This window comes from Macrotis lagotis, chromosome 7 (assembly GCF_037893015.1).
Source record: "Macrotis lagotis isolate mMagLag1 chromosome 7, bilby.v1.9.chrom.fasta, whole genome shotgun sequence".
NCBI lineage: Eukaryota > Metazoa > Chordata > Mammalia > Peramelemorphia > Peramelidae > Macrotis > Macrotis lagotis.
In genome coordinates this window covers 135,978,725-135,993,546 of record NC_133664.1, presented here as the reverse complement: position 1 = coordinate 135,993,546, position 14,822 = coordinate 135,978,725, and the positions used below count along the sequence as shown (strand labels likewise).

General features: G+C 35.0%; 1 long non-coding RNA gene across 1 annotated transcript; it reads left to right on the top strand.

Moving 5' to 3' along the window:
• Window positions 1-4,689: 4,689 nt before the first annotated feature.
• LOC141493018 (uncharacterized) lies at window positions 4,690-13,565 on the top strand. Its single transcript, XR_012470101.1, has 2 exons — window positions 4,690-4,934; window positions 8,344-13,565. It is a non-coding gene; the product is annotated as an uncharacterized LOC141493018 (long non-coding RNA).
• The last annotated feature ends 1,257 nt before the right edge of the window (window positions 13,566-14,822 follow it).

The following is a 14,822-nucleotide window of genomic DNA, read 5'->3' as shown; positions in this document are numbered from 1 at the left end:
GGTGTAACATATTAATTGAAAGTTGTCCATCAACAATGGAACAAGAACTAATTAAGAATTGTACACAGTGGAATATAGATAACTCTACATATAAATGTTACTACTGAAAATAGATACCAGTATTTAGTCTGCTCTAATGCTTCCACTATAGTTAACCGAACTACATGGAAATAATATATATCTATTATTATTACCTGAAACACCACCCACTGATCATCCTACATCTATTGTTTGTGCCCCAAAATCATGTATTAATACCTCTGTTTCTCAGCACAAAATTGTACTTCATTATAATGTATCCTTCCCACTTTTATTGCCCTGTACTAGATTTAAAAGAGCTTGGTACAATATACTCCTTGGCAGGGCAGGAACAGGTTTGGGTATAGTAAATTCTATAGATCTTGAGACCTTGGCCAGCAGACTGTGCAGTGCTGTGCAGTATGTATCTCAAGCTTTAACAATTAATGCTAATTGGTTGCACACAGCGATCCTGCCACACCAACATACTTTAAAAATACCAAGGCCAATTCTTACAAGTTTTTAATGATTGCATTCTAGCTAATATACAGATGTTAAAAATTTACTCTGGCAGGGTGATGATTTTTACTTTCCCCCGATACAGATGTTGTTAAGAATTTGACTTGGGTACCCAAATTGTTACCTTTTCCTTATATTTCTTTATCATTGCAACCTTTGATCAGTATTCTTTTTTTTTTTTAGGTTTTTTGCAAGGCAAACGGGGTTAAGTGGCTTGCCCAAGGCCACACAGCTAGATAATTATTAAGTGTCTGAGACCAGATTTGAACCCAGGTACTCCTGACTCCAAGGCCGGTTCTTTATCCACTATGCCACCTAGCTGCCCCTTGATCAGTATTCTTAATCAATCTCATGTCCTCAAGAAACTATTAGAATCCAACATCGAGTACAGACTCACATAGTTGCAGGATGTTTAATTGAGGCCTCTCATTTAGTAACTTCTGATACTAATCATCATTGGTATGACTTTTTGTTTAATTCAATAACCTCTACTAAATGTTTTAACAGTTTAGCTATATTCCTATATTATTGTTAATGATTTTCTTCCTATTATTATGCATTTGTAATTGTTACATGTATATTAAAATGAAACAAATCTATAGTAAATTTACTCCCATAGTCCCGTCCTCATACATTTCTCGTGACCTTAAGGCCAAATGAATAAGAAAATGAGATTCTTATATGAGTAAGTTCTCTCGAGCCTGTATGAGAATGTGCCCTCCTCATGAAATCACCCCCTGGAACATGTCCTATGTGATTTGGCCATGTTCTTAGAGTCACAGGAACTAGCCATTCTTTGGAACACAAACAGTACTGAAAAGAACTGGCTATTCTCACAGTGCTGACCTTAATTATTTTGTGTCTTGTGACCCCATATGATGTTTTCATAAAGTCATAACAGTTACTGATGTCCTACATTCATGATAAAAACTCTGGGATCCTTTCCAATTGAATTGGCAACAAGCCTTCTTTGTTCTCCCCTAATAAATATCCTGAGACCCCAAGCATTGATGAAGAAGATTTTCTGCCTGGGGTTCTTTCCCATTCGGGACTCAAAAGCTGTTGCTGAATCGGGACCCCCCAACCCAGATGATTAGAGTTGGTGCTCCCCCAAATTGGTGATGTTTTCTTTATCTTTCTCTTCTACTTTTATTATAGTATTAATAATCCTTTCTCATATATATATATATTATTTTCTGTATTGAATGTTATTGTAAGCAATCTATTCCTTACATTATATGATTAAAATACTTTCATTTTCAACTGCGTGAGAGCATCTTTTACAGGAACAAATGCGAACCTCATTAAAATCACAATACACCAACCTTTGTTCTCTTTTCTTGCCATGGGCCAGCTAATAGGCAGAAATCAGTTATTCAGCTCATAGGCTGCCACAAGGAGGTGGGTGCCCAGCCTATCACTGGAAGCCAAAGAGTGTGTCAGTTTGCTTCAGCTACTCATTGGACCCCAAGTGAAGTCCATGCTATAGCCTATTTTTACAGTGTCTGGTATTGGAAGGCAGTACTCTCCTCAGAAAATCCTCCACAGTGCCCCATACAGAAAAATTATTAGACTATGAAGGGCAAAGTTATTACTAATGTATCAACATGTTGAAAGTACACTATTTCAAGGGCAGCTAGGTGGCACAGTGGATAAAGCACCGGCCCTGGAGTCAGGAGTACCTGGCTTCAGATCCAGCCTCAGACACTTAATAATTACCTAGCTGTGTGGCCTTGGACAAGCCACTTAACCCCATTTGCCTTGCAAAAACCTTAAAAAAAATGTACACTATTTCATTTTAGCCCTGATACATTATCTTGGTGAGAACATGATTTTCAGAGATGAATAGGTCTTAAAATAGGGTTTAAAAGCTTTTGATATCACACAGAAATCATGTTTTGACAGCCATGGAATCTTGATCATACCCCAGGGATCAATTATAAATTATCAAGAGATTTGAGAAGAAATGGAATTCCAGACTTTGAAGCATGTTACTTTATAATACAATACTGAGGAGAAATAGCTGAGAGGACTCATTTTCAGTTATCTCTCCTTTTCTCTACCATCACAATGACAGCCACCCAAACTCATCATTAGACAAGGATCTTGCCAACTTTGAAAGGTTTAGAGGATGATGGAACACTCATACTACATCAATGGCCTATCTTCATATTCCCCAAAGATGCTCTAAAGAGCATCCTGGATCAGCTGGCAAGAGGGTCTATCATCAGGAGACAAAAATAACCCCAGACCCTTGGCTCTATAGTAAGTTGAGGAAAGGCACTATGCCTAAGGAAAATTTCTTGAGGAAAAAAAACTTCCATCAAGTGCACTATTTCCATATATTCTCTCAAAGCTTGCATTTACTTTCTCTGGGCTCTGCATTTACTTGAGAGAGAATGTGTCACAAGTTTTGACAATATATTTCAGGTCAAGTGTTCCTGTATTGCCTTGGAAATGCCTTTCTAAAAGCTACTTAAGGCTAGTTTATTACATTGATTCTCAGCTGATAATATATTAAAAAAGGAAGCCACTTGGAGCCTTGAACCATTGCCATTAGAGAATAATTCTTGATTTGTTCACTTAAAACTCCAAAAGGAAGATATAGTGAACCTAGTTCTGAGTGGAAGAGGGAGTTGGAATAAGGATACCCAGAGCCTACTTTAGCTACAAGTGCCTCTTCTCCCCTGAATCTTCATTTCCTGTTTCTTTACCAAAAAAAGTTGAAAAAATAAACTAAAACTCTGTTTAGTTTAATTTATCATTAGAAATCAGCTTAGCCAGGAATAAAGAGTCATAAATCTATCCTATATTTTCTTTGTAGAAAAAGGCAACTTTCAATAAGAACACATCACTTATATTGGAGATTCAGCAAATTGGAAGGCTTAAGAGAATTAATTCCTGCTATTTTTTTGCCTTTGTTCCTCCATTACTGAAAGAGACAAGATCCCTTCCTGTTTAAACCTCTCTTCTAGCACTCTTTAGAGTGTGCAACACATAATATTATTTTTCTCCAAGGAATAGTCATAATTTCTTCCTACTACCATTCCTTTTAAAATGTTAATTTGCAGCCTAGTTGTAGATATACAAATCATTCAAAGGTGAATGCTCATATTCTCTAATTTTACAGACCATATTAGATGCATTTAAGAATCCATCATGACAGATAGCATTGTCTCAAAAGGCATGTACTACCTTTTCAGAGATTGAATTTCTTTATTCTCTCAATGGTTATTCATCAAATTATGGCACTGATATTTAATTGTCCAAATGATGAACCATTCTCCTATAGTCATAGCAAAATCATTTCCATCTTATTTTAATTAACATCTGTATTTAACCAAATCCATATTAAAATAGTTTTGGCAAATAATTTCACAATAAAATAAAATGAAAACCCAGGAAAAATTTAATAAGTATGATGACTTTTGCTAAGTGATTCCCTCATAGTATTCCAGCTGATTTTTTTTTCAAAAAATAGAATCCAAAGGGAAAATATAGAAAGACTACAATTTAGAAAGCAAAATCCAAGGGGTGGCTAGGTGGCATAGTGGATAAAGCACCGACCCTGGAATAAGAAGTACCTGGGTTCAAATCTGGTCTCAGACACTTAATAATTGACTAGCTGTGTGGCCTTGGGCAAGCCACTTAACTCCCTTTGCCTTGCAAAAACCTAAAAAAAAAAAAAGCAAAATCCAAACATCCCTTGGTTCACTGAATAATTCAATAGAGACAAATTCAGTACTGTTCTGTAAATTAATCAGTCTGATGTAGGTTCCAAACTATTTTTCAGGCAACAAAGATTCAAAGACTCATCTTGCATAAGAACATATGTCATTTAAAATATCACAGCTCCAAAAATCATGAAATCAAAGCTTTGCTGAATACACTTATAGTTGTTCTCTCCCCGCTAGTCTTTTTCTCTCTCTCCAGCCATCAAAATTTCATAAGTGTGTTTCTTTTTTGTTTTTCTCACTGAAACTCTCAACCTCATCCTAGCACAACTTTAGAATCCAAGATTGAAAATTTTATTGTTTTCTTATACTTTGTCCATAGTAGACTAGTAGCTATAGGAGATTCTGGTATATCTGGCATATATGTGTATATATATATATATATATATATATATATATATATATATATATATATATATATATATATATGGAGAGCGAGAGAGAGAAAGTTTTTTTTTTCTCTTTTTTTCCCCATAGCTTGAAAAGAGGTTAAACTTTTGAAAGAGATGAGAATAAGAAGATACCAGGATGCCTGCTGGTCTCTTGCTATGTGGAGAAGTATCCATTTTGTGATGCTCAACATTCTTGCAAGTCTAATTCATGCAGCCATATTTTGGTACTAGAAAAACCATAGTTTTGACTGTATGGACTTTTGTTGGAAAGGTAAATGTCTCTATTTTTTAGTACACTGTCCAGATTTTCTATAGTTTCCTTCCAAGGAGCAAATGATAATTACAAAATAATCCTTTTATTTGATAATACCATCTGTTCCTTCATGATTTACAAATAAATAAGTGAATAAAGAAGTATGTGTATGCATATACGTATATATGAATGTGTATAGATGATAGAAGACAGAAAACAGATTGATTCTCGTGCAACAATCTGTGTGTATGCATATATATATATGTATGTGTATAGATGATAGAAGATAGAAAACAGATTGATTCTTGTGCAACAATCTGATCAAAGTAAATGTAGATTATAAAATGCAAACAATTAAACAAATATAGACAAGATTAAAAGCCTGGTAAATAAGATGAAATCAAATATGTGTTAAAATACAGTTAATCATCAACTTTTGTTGAAGAAGTTATAATGATAATGTATATTTTGTTATTTGATACAATTTGCTACATTTATCAGCTTGTCTAGCTCACTCTTTAAAAGACATCAACAGATTTCCATACCCTTCTCTCTTTGTTGACCAATTCAAGCTATCTCTATAATATTTATATCTATGGGAAAAAATGAATTACAAGATGCAAGATAGTAGCATCTTTTCATCCCCTAATTGTTTTAGATTTAAGAGAACAGATAGATGGCAGTCCTAAAACCAGAAATTGTTATTAAATTATATAACATTATCTAGATTCACAATTTCATTTATAAATATTTTCCTTTTTTTTTCTTAGAAATGGTCCTTTATTACAAGGGGAATACGCAGAACATTTTTAAAGTTTATGGTAGCCATTAGTTTAATTATCCTCCCATATAATATTTTTTATCCTAAAATCTAACAAATGTAATTGATTTTGTACCCTACTCTTTGGGTTAGGTACTAGAGGAAAGTAAACTAACCAAAATGATAAGAATAAATTTTATTTCTTTCATTTTTTTATCTTTTTTCCCTTTCCTTTCTCTTTCTTTCCATAGACCTCCTCTTGCTTGATGATAATTTAATATTTATATAGTTTGATGATGCTTGATGACAATTTAATATTTATATATTTTCTTTTATGTGCCTAATATGTATCAGACTAAACTAAACCCCTCCTTTAATTCCAGCCTCCCAATTTCATGAGGGTTTATTTGGGTTTGAAGGGATAGCATCAAGTGGACTTCTGGGGATGGAGCCAAAATGGTTTCATGAAACTAGAAAACTCCAGGAGTTTCCTAAAATAACTTTAATTGAAGCCTCTGAAGAGACCCCAACTTGACAGATATCATGGAGAAACTTCAGTAAAGGTCTATCTCATATGGGTAAAAGGGGAGTATAGCCCAACAGAGGTGGGAGAATTGACAATTCAGCTGGAGGTACATAGCCCCAGTACAGCTCAAGTCTCTATTTAGCAAGTTAAAGATGCCACGGGACAGGAGTGAGGGTCCCAACACCAGTCCAGAAGACAAAGTGTGATCTCCAAGAACATTGGTACAACAAAGTGAATGCAGGGAACATGTGCTAGCACCTGAAACATGATAGGAAGTAGTAATCCAGGGAACAGACCCCAGACTCAAGCACAAAAAGCTTGGCACTGTGCCCCAGGAGCAGAACTCATTTATCAAAATGAGCAATAAACCCCCCAAAAGTGCTAATCACAAAACCCTCTATTCTGATAGGGATGATAAGAATGTCATCTCAGAAGAGGAAATCAGTGACAAAATGCCTGTATGTGAAACCTCAAGGGGGTTTTGAATTGGTCTCAAATCCATAAAAAGGCCTCTTGGAAAAGCTCAAAAAGAATTTTACAAACCAAAGAAAAGAGGAAGAAGAAAAATGGAGAAAAGAAATGAGAGCCGAGCAGAAGAATTATGAAAATTGTCTAAATAATAACTTTAAAAAAAAGTATTTAAAACAATGGGGGTTAAGTGACTTGCCCAAGGTCACAAAGCTAGGCAATTAAGTGTCTAAAGCTGTATTTGAACTCAGGTCCTCCTGACTCCATGGCCAGTGCTCTATCCACTGTGCCACCTAGCTGTCCCTGAAGAATCACTTTAAAATTGACCAAATGGAAAAAGAGATCAACTCCTCTAAATGTAAAATTAACCAATTGAAAAAGGAAACACAGAAGTTAACTGAAGAAAACTAAACCCTTCATATATCTTTGTAGCTATAAGCTACATATTTCAGTCTAACACACATTCCATTCTATTTTTTTTTTACCGTAATCTCTCCTTTACTAGTTCACTACAAATCAATTTATTCTTAAATGATGTTTTTAGTGTATTTGGGAGCCTTAAAACTTTGTTGCAACAAAGTGACATGGTCTGTGGTTTTTTTTAAAAGATGGCAACATTATATATATATATATATATATATATATATATATATATGTATGTATAAACATATATATGTATATATGTATGTATTCATGTGGATATTTAAATAATTTTTAGCTCTTGAGATAACAAATATTCTAAAGAAAATGTAGAGGTTTAATTCTATATAAGATCCATTTTTCTATCAAGAATTTTTTCTTGCCTTTGTCTATTTGAAAAATCAAATTCAGTACAAAATAGGACTTAAAAAACCCAAAATGTAGAATGTTATAAAGAGAAAAGAAATGCATGTTATTAAGCATCTGGAATAAGTCAATATTTGTGTACTAAGTTCAGTTGTGAATAGCAAAAGTTTTCTTCACTAGTCTAGTGCCTGTGTTCATTGGTTGCTGTCATCCCTACTCATCTGATTAAAAAAAAAGCATACAAGTTTGAGCAAACAAACTTTTTCCTATCCCCATTTCAAGTATAGAACACATAAAACCGTACTTAACAGAAACTGGGTAAAATAATAAAACTTTCAATCATAATTTTGCCAAACCTAGAGAAATGTACAAACAGATGCTTGTTATATTGACTCACTATAACAGCTCAAGATATAGCAATAAATCTTATCTCAGTGAAAACAGTTTTTGTGGAATGCTGAAATAAGATGTCCAGGTGTTCTGACTTTTATCTATCTCAATACAGGGAGGGAGAGTTGAGAGAATTAGAGAAATATATAGTCCATTAAACTTCTTTCTCATAGCAGGAATTTTAAGGTTCATTTGGCAAGTGCTGGACACAATTAATTTTTCATGTTTAAGTTCTCTGACAAAAGTGTGGAGTGCCAATATGGTGTATTGATTAAAGAGAAGTTTTCATGCTCTAGGAATCGAACATTTTGCTATGAATCTAAAAGGCAAAGCTCTTAGTTTTTCTACATCTAGGGCTAGTGCATTTCTGCACTGAGGTTAGGTGCAGGGGTATCTGAAGACAGGGCAAATATTTACCTCGGTAAATTTACTCACTTTGACAGAAATCTGAGAATTCATTATACACATTAATATTTTAATACTTTTTTACATTACAGAGAGGAGAACTTTGGTGTCTGAATGATTTAAGGAGAGAAGTTACCAATTAATTACTTGAACTACAGAAGAATATTAAGATGAGTCCTTTGAGATACTTTTCTTTTTTAAATAGAATTGCAATCTCCTGGGCCTGCAAAATGTAACTCAAAGACCAATCTTCCTTCTAAAAAACAGGTGATCAAACATACTTCTCTCAGAAAAGGAGAACTATTAAAGTGGAAAAGTTGCACATATTGTCAAACTGATTCATTTTATTTCATTCGGTAATTTGAGAGAAGAAATTGCCTTTTATTTTTCTATCCTCTGCATTTAGGACTGTGCCTGTTAGATAGTAGATGCTATTACTTGTGGATTATTTGTTCACTGTAATGGAAGTAGGGTGGTATTCTATGAAATTTAAAAGTTATTTTAAAATAGAATAGCAAAGATCTAAATATCTGAATGATCTATTGAAAGGGGGGTATTTAGTATTTCCTTTTCAATTTTAAGAATATCTGTAGCTAGGTGGAATAATGGATAGAATACTAGACCTGGAATCAAGAAGACCTGAGTTTAAATTCACTTTCAGGAGCTTACTAACTGTATGAACCAAGTATGAACAAGTCACTTAACTTTTCTCTGCCTTAGTTGCCTCTTCAGTTGTTTTGTATAAAATAGGGATAATACTTATGTCTACCTCTCAAGTTTTTGTTACTGGAAAATAAGATAAAATTTGTGAAGTATGTTGTACTTTAAAGCACTAAATAAAGGCTAGCTCTATGTATTTATGTTGTTGTTACATTCTGAATCCATTGAGTGGGTCATGGATCAATGTTTGGCAATCATTTTGGCATACTCAACAAATTTGCATGTGACATAAAACTGAGAGCAACAGCTAACACACTGAATAGGGTCAGGATCCAAAGAGACCTTGACAGGTTAAAACCCTGGATCAAGATAAGTGTAATAATGATAAATATAAAATTTTACACAAGTTCAAAAACTCTATTTCTAGTTTGGGGAAGGATAATTAGACAGAAGTCTATGTAAACATATCTAAAGTTTTACTGAATTGCAAGGTCAGTACAATCAATACCGGGAAATGGCAGCCAAAATAAAAAACAAGAACTTAGGTGGCAATAAAAGAAGCATAAAAAAAAAATTAGTCTCTCTTTATGCTCCCTGGTCAGTTCATATCTGTTGTTTTACATTCAGTTCTGGATTACAGTTTAAAATTGTTGCATTTACTGCCCAGCTTGGTTTCAACTACACAGAACAAGATTACAAGGACAAGTTAATCACTTCTAAACTAACCACCAAGCTGTTATCAAGCCTTGATTGATTACACCTTCGGCCTCCTTTCTCCTGTGATTTGAGGGCTGGAGGAGAGAGTACCACACTCTTCACATTGCCTTCTTTTTTAGAGGGTAGAACCTGGGCTCTTATAATCAATCCACTTTTCATCTGCTGCCTCATTGCAACTCCATGAAACAAGATGTTCTTGATGCAGAGGAAAGATGAAGAGAATTGTGAATGTAGAAATTGGGTAGAGATGTAAATTGACAACCACCTTCTCTTGAGATGTAAATTGACTACAATGGAAAAAAACAGAATTATGATTGTAGCAGAAACAAAATTTGTAATCTTAAAGGCTGCTAATCTTTTCAAATTGGGTGGAAATCATTCTTGATGTAAGTCAACTACCACTGATTCATTGTTTAATGTATTCTGATTTCCTTAGGTTTCACCTTCTACCTAAAAGTAAAGAAAAGGGAATTCACCTTTTGCCCTCTGGATGAGAGCAAGACATAAAAACCTGGGTTGGCCTCCACTCAGGGCTGGCCAGTCTTCTCTGACTTGCTGGTCCAGTCAAGTTCAGCTTGATTGTTCTTTTGTCTTTGCTTTTCTTTATGAACCATTTTCTTATGTGTTGAAAACTTTTTTAAAATAATTTTTTATTTCTACCTTTGCTTTCCTGAGTCTGAATAATGATTCCTCATAGGCAGAACCTAATTCAAGTAGCCCGTGGCTACATAATGACAAGCCAGCCAGGAGACTCTGCCCAGACTTGGGAAAGTGGATTGAACTCCATAGGTGAGAAGCATGCCCCCTTTTTTAGATCCTAGATTTTTAGAAAAGTAGGAAAATTATTGGACCTCTAGCCCTCTTTCTGTTTTCCTTTTTTCTGGAAAACAGGAAAAGTTTGAGTTTTGAGGGGAGTCAGCTAAGCTGATCCCATGTGGTTTTTCACAGCAGCCCTTATGTGAGCCTGCCCTGTTTTATTCAGACTGCCCAGAGAAGGCAGTTCTCAGTTATGTTTGGTTTATAACTCTACTGTGCAGTAAGGGTTGTTAAGGAAGGACGTTTGACGTATGTCCAATTGATGTGTTTGCTTACCAATAAATTGACAGAATTAAAACATGGGAAAATTTAGTACCAAGACTCCCCCCACCCCAAGCTGTGTGCTTGCTCCTAGGAAGGAATCAGATTTGACAAAAGCAAAACACCTGACTCTTTGAAATTATCTTTGGGTGGAATTCTCTCTCTTTCTCTTTGAAATGTTCTTTCTCATTCTATGCTGCCCCCACCCTCTTCAGGAGAAAGGGGTAGGGAGAAAGAGAAGGAAAATCTTCCTTTTTAGAACTTCAAAACTCAAACTTATGTCTCAGATGGAATGCATGCTTCACTGCAGGAAGGGTAAGATTCCCCCCCCCCCCCACTCCAACTTGTTTTAGAATAGGGAACTCCCATACCTTCTTACTGGTTTGGGGAGGAGGGAGGCTAGGCAATGACTATGTTATATCAATTCCAAGCCTCATCCTTGGGAGGGGGGGAAGGGGAAATGGGCAGATTGATTGAGAAGCCTTGTGGTCAGTTAGTTAAGAAAAAAAGGAGGGGGAGATAATTTTTTTTTTCTGATATATATATGTGTGTGTGTGTGTGTGTGTGTGTGTGTGTGTATGTATGAGGTTCCTCAAGAAATTCTGATTGATTCTAAAAGTTATTTTTTTGACTGGTCATAAATGGTACATTCAAAAAATGTTAAGTATTTGTGTGTATATGTGTGAACATGTGCATTTAAACATCATTGGGTCATTTTCACATCTCTCCACTGGCCTGAAGAGGTGGGAAAATGTTTCTATATTCTGAGATTAGGTGCTGGCCCGGGTATCCAATCTCACCTGGGTAAATTTGAAATCTTTATACAAATTTGTGTGTGTGTGTGTGTGTGTGTGTGTGTGTAAATCAGGTCTGAAATAGTTACAGTTACCTGAGTTAAATGTTACTCCTACTTTGGGTTTTGAAATTAATTGCTTAAAAGTTCTAATTTTAAGTAATTAATGAAGTTGGGGTCTGAGCCTATCCCCTTATTCCATTTGAAAGTTTGTAAGTGGAAAAGTTTATGAAATGATTTGAGCTGTGAGCTTTTTTGTTAACATAATATTAATTGAAGGCTGTATTCAACTAAATTGAGACTTTAAGGTTTAGTAAATGTAGACTTCCTGCCCTCAAGAGGCTTTGAAAAGAGGGAAGGAAGTTTTTTGATAGAAAAAAGTTATCAAGTGTTTAAAAAAAGAAACTACCTGAGAGCTAAGTGAGAGTAACAAGTCTTGAGAATTTGTGTTATTAAGAAGGAAAATAATTATTATAATCTTTGTCTCTTATAGCATGTTTATGGAAAGGAATAAATATGTATATGTATTTATCAATTATCTGGTATTCTTTTCTAACTTCAAAGAAATTATATTTGGTTTAGTTCTCTTGTGAACACGGAAGCTATTTGAAAAGTGTAATGTTAAAGCCTAGAATTAATATGTGATTGCTTTGAAGGGGTGATGAGGGAAATATCACAAATTATGACCCCCTTCTGGAATATATCGACTTGAATGCCTGGTTGTTTTCTTAATTGCATTGGAATCAATAACACATGTTAGAAATTTAAGATATTCTAACTTTTTTTAAAGAATTCTGAAAGTAATGATTTATATATTTGTAAAGAAATTTCTAGATATATATATGTATACTGGGACTAAACTGGTTATTTGCTTTGAGCAAACAGCACCTATGTAACATGAGGAAGATAAAATGATAACTTGAGATTTTTCTAGCCAATTGTTATGTGAGAAGTATGTAGATGATGGATAACCTCCTAGCCAGAAGGAGATGTTTAGTTATTTTAAACATAGTTAATAACTAAATGGGTTCTTTGCAAAAGGTTGATTTTATAAAAAGTAAGAATTGGGATTATTGCATTTTTACATCTCAATCTGTTTATTGCATTTCATTCACAGCACTGTCCTTAGGTACTTGAGTAACAATTGGATTATTTTTTTCCCCTGGGTCTCTTATACCAAATTACAGCCTGGCACACTCTTGGTTCTTCTTAATGCTCAAACCACCTGAAGCTCTGGTTATAGGTAATTGCTATATTACAGCCTATTGATAATTGATTTGCCTTACATCAGGTAAGTTAAAATAGAAAGACAATATACCAGTGAAGCCATTTAGCCCTATGGAGTTTGATGTTAAATGCTGTAAATAAGTGATCTTTAAAAGAATGACCCTAGCCTCACTGGGGTAGGATTCTCTTAAAGGAATCCCTCACCTGGTTCACTGAAAAGATTGTGTGTACATGACTTCATAAAGGAACATGCCCTCATGTCCCTCTCTGCTCTGTAATATCAAATTGCCATGATCATTCCAGGTGCATCATAATTAAATATGAGAGTGAGCCATTGGAACTCTTACCTTCTAAATTTTAAATGGCAAGTATTTTTGTCTTGACCTTTTAACATCTGATGTAACTTTTTACCACAAGTTCTCCTAATTAAAAATAATATCTGTATGATTGTTTATATCAGAATAATGTCTTTTTGATATTTTTTTAAAACTATTTTAAAGGAGAGATCCGTTGTTCCATTAGAATTTTTGTTCATGCTAAACATGGTCACATCAAAAGAATTTTTTGCAAATTATGTTTTGGATACATCAGTTTTAAAATGCTTTTTCAGTATATTTGTTTATACTGTTTTCGAGATCTTATTTACAACTTATGTGGCATACATCAGTGAATTTGCATTGTATTGGAACCAATGTTATTTTTTAATTTATTTTTATTCATTTTTTGTACAAATGATTTTTTATACATTACTAAAATATTCTTGTTTAAAAGTAAACACAATACCCTCCCAAAAATAGACCCTCATGAGCAATAAGGTAAAGGAAATAGAAAAAATTAAAATTAAAATAAAAAATAGGGGCAGCCAGGTTGCCCAGTGGGCAGAGCACCCGAGCCCAAATCTGGTCCCAGACACCCAACAATCACCTAGCTGTGTAACCCTGGGCAAGCTACCCCAACTCCACTGCCCTACAGAAACCAAAAATACCCCCAAATAAAATAAAGCAATACTAATTAATGATAATAATAATAGTAGTAGGGGTGGTCAAGTGGTGCAGTGGACAGAGTACTAGCCCTGGAGCCAGGAACCCCCAGGTCCATATCCAGCCTCAGACACCCAACAATCACCCAGCTGTGTGGCCTCGAGCAAGCCACCCAACCCCACTTGCCCTGCAACCCCCCCAAATAATAATAATAATAATAATAATAATAATAATAATGATAATAATGATAATAATGATGATGATGATAAATGTGCTTCAGTCTGTGTTGCAATACCTCCATCTCTGTCATAGGTGGATCACATTCTTCACCATAAGTCCATCACAAAAGCTACTTCCACATCCATATTTTTTCCACTGTTGCCATTGCTGATCGCAACTCCTTCCATTAGTACTTCCTCACTATCATATACTATATTTTCCCTCTCTTTTTACTCTGTCCCTCTTCTTAAATGTGCTGTAGGGTAGCTGAGTGGCGCAGCAGACAGATCACTGGCCCTGGGGCCAAGAAGCTTGGAGCCTACATACCACCCCTTAGGCCTAGCAACCACTTGGATAGTCCATCCAATCTCAGCCTCTTGCAAGAAGTAAAAAAAGAAAATGTGTTATATGTGACCATTCTCCCCCATGGTCCACTCTCTCCTCCATCATTTATATCCCCCCATCCCCCATTCCCTCTTCTCTGCTTCTTACTCTAGATGTCTATACCCCATTGAGTATATGCTGTTTCCTCTCCTAGCCACCTCTGATGAGAGTGAAGGTTCCCTCATTCCCCCTTGTCTTTCCCCCTTCCATATCATTGCAATAGTTCATTGTAATAAAAAAAACATGAAATTAGCCTATTCCACCTCTCCTTTCCCTTTTAGTCATTGACTCCATTTTTTACAATATTTTATATCTTCAAATTAGCTCTCTCCTGTGCTTCATCTATGAAATCCCCTTCTACCTGCTCTATTAAATGAGAAGTTTCTCATGAGTATTATCAGTATCATTTTTCTATGCAGGAATACATGTAATTCATCATCATTAAGTCTCTCATATTTTACCCTTCTCCTCCAATATCTATGCTTCACCTGAATCCTGTATTTGAAGATCAAAC